Consider the following 7,436-nt stretch of genomic DNA (forward strand, 5'->3'; position numbering starts at 1 on the left):
AGAAGCTCAGCTTCATAGAACGTCTTCTCCACTTCTCTATGGAACCCAAATCATCTGGAATCTTCAACTTTGACAAGTACAAAGTTCTGTTTGATGGTCTGGATGATCGTCGACTGTCAGAAGAGAGCTGTTGTGATGTCACAGAGTCAACCTCAGTGGACACGATGCTGACCAACGTCATCAAGGGAAATCTGCTTCTTTCTGCTCTCCTCTGGATAATATCCCGACCAGCAGCAGGCAATCGGATACAGTTAAAGTCGGAAGTTAACATGCACCTTAGCCAAATGCATTTAAACTCAGCTTTTCACAATTCCTGACATTTTTTAATCCTAATAAAACTTCCTTGTCTTTGGTCAATTAGGATCACCACTTTATTTTAAGAATGTGAAATGTCAGAATAATAGTGGAGAGAATGATTTCTTTCTTTCATCACATTCCCAGTGGGTCAGAAGTTTACATACACTCAATTAGTATTTGGTAGGATTGCCTATAAATTGTTAAACTTGGGTCAAACGTTTCAGGTAGCCTTCCACAAGCTTCCCACAATAAGTTGGGTGAATTTTGGCCCATTCCTACTGACAGAGCTGGTGTAACTTGAGTCAGGTTTGTAGGCCTCCTTGCTCGCACACATTTTTTTTCAGTTCTGTCCACAAATTTTCTATGGGATTGAGGTCAGGGCTTTGTGATGGCCACTCCAATACCTTGACTTTGTTGTCCTTAAGCCATTTTGCCACAACTTTGGAAGTATGCTTGGGGTCATTGTCCATTTGGAAGATCTATTTGCAACCAAGCTTTAACTTCTTGACTGATGTCTTGAGCTGTTGCTTCAATATATCCACATAATTTTCCTACCTCATGATGCCATCTATTTTGTGAAGTGCACCAGGCCCTCCTGCAGCAAAGCATCCCCATAACATGATGCTGCCACCCCCGTGCTTCATAGTTGGGATGGTGTTCTTCGACTTGCAAGCCGCCCCCTTTTTCCTCCAAACATAACGATGGTCATTATGGCCAAACAGTTCTATTTATGTTTCGTCAGACCAGAGGACTTTTCTACAAAAAGTATGATCTTTGTCCCCATGTGCAGTTGCAAACTGTAGTCTGGCTTTTTTATGGTGGTTTTGGAGCAGTGCCTTCCATGCTGAGCGGCCTTTCAGGTTATGTCGATATAGTACTTGTTTTACTGTGGATATAGATACTTTTGTACCTGTTTCCTCCAGTATCTTCACAAGGTCCTTTCCTATTGTTCTGGGATTGATTTGCACTTTTCGCATCAAAGTACGTTCATCTCTAGGAGACAGAACGCGTCTCCTTCCTGAGCGGTATGACGGCTGCGTGTTCCCATGGTGTTTATACTTGTGTACTATTATTTGTACAGATGAATGTGGTACCTTCAGGCGTTTGGAAATTGCTCCCAAGGATGAACCAGACTTTTAAAAAAATGACCAGAACAATTACCAGAAAAAGGACCATTTTTTCCCCCCTGAGGTCTTGGCTGATTTCTTTTGATTTTCCCATAAAGTCAAGCAAGAGCCACTGAGTTTGAAGGTAGGCCTTGAAATACATGCACAGGTACACCTCCAATTGACTCAAATGATGTCAATTAGCCTGTCAGAAGCTTCTAAAGCCATGACATCATTTTTGGGAATTTTCCAAACTGTTTAAAGGCACAGTCAACTTAGTGTATGTAAACTTCTGATCCACTGGAATTGTAATACAGCGAGTTATAAGTGAAATAATCTGTCTGTAAACAATTGTCCATGACAAGTAATTTTTCCAATAAAGTAGATGTCCTAACCGACTTGCCAAAACTGTAGTTTGTTAACAATAAATTTGTGGGCTCTCATGAAGTGTTTGATTTGATTTTCGGAAACATTTGCATTGATGTCAGAGTGATTAGAGGGACAGTAGTGTGCTGCGTACCAGGCAGTTAGCAAGTTATGTTGAATACTAATGACAGTTATTCGCATCAGAGCTTGGAGAAGCCTAGTTACTATGACTAAATGGTCACGTGGAATTTGACTGCCATCAAGACTCGTGACCAACGGTATGGCGGTAATATGATCACCGTAACAACCCTCATCTTAAAGTAAAAATCAATGTCCAGTTCGTGGTGAGTAATCGCTGTTCTGATATCCAGAAGCTCTTTTTCGGTCATAAGAGACGGTAGCAGCAACATTATGTACAAAATGAGTTAAAAACAATGCGGAAAAAAAAAGAACAAAATAGCACAGTTGGTTAGGAGCCCGTAAAACGGAACCAGGCGCCATTATTCACACAATGCCTCCTTCCTTGAGGTTGGGTCGCTGCCATTACTGATGGCTGTGCAGCATGTTGAGGTATTTTTTGAGCCCAGAATGTGTCCACCAGTACCTGAATTCTCTTCCACTGGTGCTGGAACAGGTTTCCCTTTTCACAGAGAGGAGAGGTAGCACAAGTCTTCTGACTCAGGAGCCTGGAAGGGGTTAATGAGTCTGACGCGAAGGATATACTGCTTCTCTGAGACCAGGCCCAAATTCCTGTTATTAGCGTGAAGAAAAGACAGAGAAAAAGAGGAATTCGCTGACGAGTAGGTAAACCACCACTACCCTCCGTATTATTGGCCAACGTGCAATCACTGGAAGAAAAAAAACTGGACGATCTACGATTAAGACTATCCTACCAACGGGACATTAAAAACAAATTTCTTATGTTTCACCGAGACGAAGCTGAACAATGACACGGATAATATAGAGCTGGCTGGTTTCTTCGTGCGTCGGCAGGACAGAGCAGCTACTTCTGGTAAGAGGAGGGGCGAGGGTTTGTGTCTATTTGTCAATAACTGCTGGTGCACGATGTCTAATATTAAAGAAGTCTTGAGGTATTGCTCGTCTGAGGTAGAAGCTGTAGACCAGACCCAAGAGTTCTGTATTATTCTTAGCCGTCTATTTACCACCACAGACCGATGCTGAGATCAATAAGCTGTGTAAGGCCATAAGCAAACAAGAAACTGCTCAACCAGAAGTGGCGCTCCTAGTGGCCGGGGACTTTAATGCAGGGAAATTTAAATCTGTTTGACCTCATTTCTACCAGCATGTCACATGTGCAACCAGAGGGGGAAAAAACTCTAGACTACCTTTACTTCACACACAGAGACGCATACAAATCTCCTCCTCGCCCTCCATTTGGCAAATCTGACCATAATTCTATCATTCTACTTCTTTCTTACAAGCAAAAACTAAATCAGGAAGTACCAGTGACACGCTCAATACAGAAGTGGTCAGATGACACGGATGCTAAGCTACAGGACTGTTTTGCTAGCACAGACTGGAATATGTTCCGGGATTCATCCAATGGCATTGAGGAGTACACCACCTCAGTCATCAGCTTCATCAATAAGTGCATCGACGACGTCATTCCCATAGTGACCGTATGCACATATCCCAACCAGAAGCCATGGGTTACAGGCAACATCCGAACTGAGCTAAAGGCTAGAGTTTCCACTTTCAAGGAGCAGGACACTAATCCGGACGCTTATAAGAAATCCCGCTATGCCCTCAGACGAACCATCAAACAGGCAAAGCATCAATACTGGACTAAAATTGAATCCTACTACCCCAGGTCTGACACTCGTCGGGTGTGGCAGGGCTCGAAAAATATTACGGACTACAAAGGGAAACCCAGCCGCGAGCTGCCCAGTGACGCAAGCCTACCCGATGAGCGAAATGCCTTTTTATGATCGCTTCAGTGTTGCCTCGAAGGCACCAGCTGTTCCGGACGACTGTGTAATCACGCTCTCCATAGCCGATGTGAGCAAGACCTTTTTTAAACAGGAATGAATGGCCAATTGTGAACGGTCTTCCCAGCATAGATGGAATGGTCAGGAAGGTCCCCTGAAAATAAGGTTATGTAGATATGTTATATAATCAGTGGAGGCTGCTGAGGGGAGGATGGCTTATAATAATGGCTGGAATGGAGTACAATGGAATAGTATCAAACACATGACAACCATACCTTTCCATTTCCTCCCTTCCAGCCATTATTATGAGCGGGTCTCCCCTCGGGCAGCCTCCACTGGTTAGCAGAGGCATCTTAAAAGATGCCAGGCGTGGAGTGTATTGGAACCTTTTTAATGGTTTTGTTTCAGTTTGTCCTCCCCTAGTGGTGATTGTTGTAATTATCATTGTAATTACACTTCCTGTTTTTACCATAGAAGAAGAATGTGACAGGAAGTTACTCAGTTGTAATCAATACCTTACAGTGTTCAGGATAGCTGCTATCTATTCATGTCCATCCCTTTGTTTTTGGTCCTTTAATAGTGGCATTATCAGTAAGTAAACATCATTCTAACATTATTTTGAGAAAGATTTAACTTCATACAACTGTTGTATGTGTTTGTAAATTGCTAGCAATTGTAGCATGGCCCTCATTCAAAAGAATTGCATGGACATCTAGCATAGCCAATAGAGGTATTAGCATTGTGTTAGCTCATGAAAATTAAGTTTAGCTTAGGTTAAAAAGTGAACTTTGTTCATTGCATTGCTGTGCATTGATTATTATATTTATGTATTTGCAGTTATACACTTTGCATTAAACCTGCCAAAAGACAACACCTGCCTGTTCCTTGGACGTTAGTGTTGATAAGAGTTTAGCTGTCTAACTTTTCGGGACTACACCTTAGAGTGATAACAGTACACATTAATAATGGAGATTTTGATGGCAAAATGATTTACTAATGTGATTGATTCTCTAGCCTGAGTCAGAAACAGGGAATGGGGATTAGAGGGCCTAAAATCAAAGAGTTACTCTTGATATTTCAGAAGGAAACAACGAAGGGATTATAGGACTACAGCAAGCCTGTAGGTTACACGCTCACATTCAATCAGGGTTTATTAGGGACTATAGCAGCCTGTAGGTTACACGCTCCCAAATTATCAGTATAGGGCAAGCCCATTTTCAATTCTTTCCAGGGTTATAGGACTATGGCAAGCCTGTAGGTTACACGCTCACATTCAATCAGGGATTATAGGACTATAGCAAGCCTGTAGGGGTACACCTCACATTCAAATCAGGATTATAGGACTATAGCAAGCCTGTAGGTTACACGCTCACTCATTCAATCAGGGTTATATCGACTATGGCAAGCTGGTAGGTTACACGCTCCATATTCAAATCAGGGATTATAGGACTATAGCAAGCCTGTAGGTTACACGCTCACATTCAAATCTAGGGATTATAGGACTATAGCAAGCCTGTAGGTTACACGCTCACATTCAATCAGGGGATTATAGGACTTATAGCAAGTCTGATAGGTTAAACACGTCACATTCAACAGGGATTATAGGACTATAGCAAGCCTGTAGGTTACACACTCACATTCAAATCAGGGATTATAGGACTATAGCAAGCCTGTAGGTTACACGCTCACATTCAAATCAGGGAAAAGATAGGTGAGATGGAGCTGGATACTCGTACATATATCCTGTCTGAGATGGAGCTGGATACTCTTACATATATCCTGTCTGAGATGGAGCTGGATACTCGTACATATATCCTGTCTGAGATGGAGCTGGATACTCTTACATATATCCTGTCTGAGATGGAGCTGGATACTCTTACTTATATCCTGTCTGGTACCAATGGTCTTCAGGGAGCTCTCCATGGTGTAGAGTCCAAACAAAGCATTTCAGAAGTCCAGTATCAAGGTCCCGGCGGGGGGTAGTCCTGGAATGATTTTGTAGCACATAATTGACAGCAATCATATGGCTGGTCGCCATCCGAACACAAGTCGTGTTCACACATTCAGTTTATATAGTACTGGACAGGAAGAGGTGAGGCCTCCCATCAGGAGTGCTCTGATTGGCTCGGGTGATGGAATAGTTCCTGAGGCTGGGTCAGCCCCCACATGGCAGGGCACGAGTTAATCAACTGTCCACATAAATGGAGGGTACTTTGTACACTCTCATAACGTCTTCCACAGACACCAAACAATATACTTTTCTGGGGATGAATGAGGGTAAAACCGGTTAAATAACAGAAAAGCATATCACACACATCCTAAAATTCCACCTTATTACACACGCATCCCTTTAACCATGTCATTTTCAGTCCGTTTATTCTGTTTTCTGGAGGAAATAGGAGTGTTTGAGGCTCTTTTGCATGTCGTGTATTGTTGTCCAATGGAGAAGTTCCCTGTCTGAGTTGTAGTCGTCGCCACTCTTCGTCAGAACCCTGCTGTGTCTCCGGCAGGCCGTCTGAGCACCGTTTGGTTAAACTGGCCAACCTTCAGCTGATGGGAGGAGCTATGATGTAGACTAGGAAGTCTGGCTGGCAGCTTGCTGTGAGTGGTCCTTGTGTATTCTCATTGTCAGTTAGTACAATGGCCATCCTCAACTACCTTATATCAGCTAGCAGGATGACCATCCTCAACTACCTTATATCAGCTAGCAGGATGACCATCCTCAACTACCTTATATGTAGCTAGCGGAATGGCCATCCTCAACTACCTATTATCAGCTAGCAGGATGGCCATCCTCAACTACCTTATATCAGCTAGCAGGATGACCTCCTCAACTACCTTATATCAGCTAGCAGGATGGCCATTCCTCACTACCTTATATCGCTAGCAGGATGACCATCCTCAATTTATCTTATTATCAGCTAGCAGGATGACCATCCTCAACTACCTTATATCGCTAGCAGGATGGCCATCCTCAACTACCTTATATCAGCTAGCAGGGATGACCCCTCAACTATCTATACAGCTAGCAGGATGGACCATCCTCAACTACCTTATATCAGCTAGCAGGATGACCATCCTCAACTACCTTAAACTAGGCAGTATGACTCATGCCTCAGAACTACTTTATATCAGCTAGCAGGATGGCCATCCTCAACTACTTTATATCAGCTAGCAGGATGGCCATCCTTGCTAAACTGATATAAGGTACAACCTAGCATACCAGAGTCAGCATGGGTTCTGATCCAACATGTACAGACAGTAGTCATACATACTTGTACACGACTTTCAAGCCCAAGATGAAAGTGCCTCCTCAGCCCAGCTGCAATTATTATCCTGGGAAATAAGGTCTGAAGGCATTTGCTTTGCAGCTCGTCAGCTGTCAATGTAATGAATCGTGAGGCTATGTATGCTCTGTGGTCCGCTTGACCGTAAGTCTGCCAGTGGTAGAGAATGCAGCGTTACAGATTTCGTTGACACTGTCCCGCATTCTGTTGTAGATTCTGGCAGACATGTTTTGCAGATAGCGGCTAGGTTATCTAGATTTCGAATCAACTTTCTGAATTGGTTCCATGTCTTTCGCTATGTGATACGTAATTGCACTCGTTCTCATTCCACGTCTTGCCGTAGGGAGTACCACTAAGAAATGAACACTTGAGTGATAGCGGAGTGCAGGTCTGGCTTGACGTCTAGGGACTTGATGCGTGCATTCTGGTAG

This window comes from Salvelinus sp. IW2-2015, unplaced genomic scaffold (assembly GCF_002910315.2).
Source record: "Salvelinus sp. IW2-2015 unplaced genomic scaffold, ASM291031v2 Un_scaffold3760, whole genome shotgun sequence".
In the NCBI taxonomy this organism is placed as follows: Eukaryota; Metazoa; Chordata; class Actinopteri; order Salmoniformes; family Salmonidae; genus Salvelinus; species Salvelinus sp. IW2-2015.